The sequence below is a fragment of the Heterodontus francisci genome, unplaced genomic scaffold, assembly GCF_036365525.1.
Source record: "Heterodontus francisci isolate sHetFra1 unplaced genomic scaffold, sHetFra1.hap1 HAP1_SCAFFOLD_240, whole genome shotgun sequence".
Taxonomy (NCBI): domain Eukaryota; kingdom Metazoa; phylum Chordata; class Chondrichthyes; order Heterodontiformes; family Heterodontidae; genus Heterodontus; species Heterodontus francisci.
Genome location: NW_027140128.1, coordinates 1,648,328 through 1,649,818, shown reverse-complemented (window position 1 = coordinate 1,649,818; position 1,491 = coordinate 1,648,328). Strand labels below are relative to the sequence as shown.

General features: G+C 47.8%; 1 pseudogene; it reads left to right on the top strand.

The window, feature by feature from the left end:
• The first annotated feature begins 903 nt into the window (after nt 1-903).
• Nucleotides 904-1,060, top strand: LOC137358905 (U2 spliceosomal RNA; annotated as a pseudogene).
• Nucleotides 1,061-1,491: the final 431 nt, after the last annotated feature.

The window sequence follows — 1,491 nt, the reverse complement described above, 5'->3', positions numbered from 1 at the left end:
ACCTATCCTTCGTGGAGCAGTGTCTGCGGGAAAACACCTTTGACCACTGGTCCGTCAGGCAGTGGTCTGCACGGAATGTCCTCAAGGCCCTACGGGAAAAGGAGATGGTGGATCCTGTCGGATGGTTCCCCGAGCAGACCGTCAAAGTCATTTGGCGTAATGCCTCATCAGCAGAACTTTCAAACAAGCACCAAGATGTAGCTTGGCTGGTGGTGAGAAGGGCCCTTCTGTTCAGATCCTTCATGCACACCCGAAGTCTCGCCCCCTCCGCACAGTGCCCCCGCGTTCGCTGTGGTGGGGAAGAAACTGTCGCCCACCTCCTCCTGGAATGTGTCTTTGCAAAGCAGGTGTTGAAAGAGATGCAGTGTTTTTTGTCGAGGTTCATCCCAAGCAGCTCTGTAACATAGGAGTCTGTGCTCTACGGGCAGTTCCCAGGGACGCACACCGAGACAAACATCAACTGCTGCTGGAGGACTATCAATTCGGTGAAAGACGCCCTTTGGTCTGCCCGAAACTTGCTGGTCGTCCAGTGCAAAGACTTGTCCACAACCGAATGTTGCAAACTGGCACATTCCAAGGTCCAGGACACCGTGCTGAGGCACGCACTAAAGCTTGGGGCAGCCGCAGCAAAGGCTCAATGGGGAAAGACTACAGTGTAAGGTCCCCCCACCAAGCTGAACTGAGGTTCTGGATAAATGGGAAACCCCTCGAACTGTATCGTTGATATTTTCATTTACTGTAAATATGAAACTGTAATTGGCATTACAAGAGTGAAATGGAAGGGTTGTGAAGAAACTCATGATAGTATTGAAGGAAACTGATCTCCCGAGCAATGTTTGTATTTTTTGGTGCTGTTTGAAACTGTCTGGCAATGTAATTTTTGCAGATTTTTATGAATAAAGTATATTTTGGAAATAAAAATAAAAGATATCTGTTCTTATCAGTTTAATATCTGATATGTCCCCTATCTGGGGCCCAAATATTAAATTGATTTTTGGGACAGGGAAATGGAACAGGGGCTTGCCCCGTCCACTCCATGCATCCACCTGGTGAAAAAAAAAATTAACAAAAAAGTTTGCGGCTCAAAGAGTGAGAAAAAAGGAATGTAGTGGTAGTAGGAGACAGCATAGTGAGGTGGATTGACTCTGTTCTCTGCAGCAAAGAGCAAGAGGCCAGACGGCTGTGTTGCCTGCCGGTGCCAGGATTCAGGACGTCTGCTCAGGGCTGGAGAGAAACATAAAATGGGAGGGGGAGGAGCAAGTTGTCGTGGTCCATGTCGGTACCAACGACATAGGCAGGACAAGGATAGAGGTTCTGCATAGTCTGTATGAGGAACGAGGCGGCAAATTAAGTAGGAGAACCTCAAAGGTCATCATCTCTGGATTATTACCTGAGCCATGTGCAAATTGGCATAGGACAAATAAGATTAGAAAAATTAATGCGTGGCTCAAAGACTGGTGTGGTAGTAGTGGGTTCTGGTTCGTGGGGCAT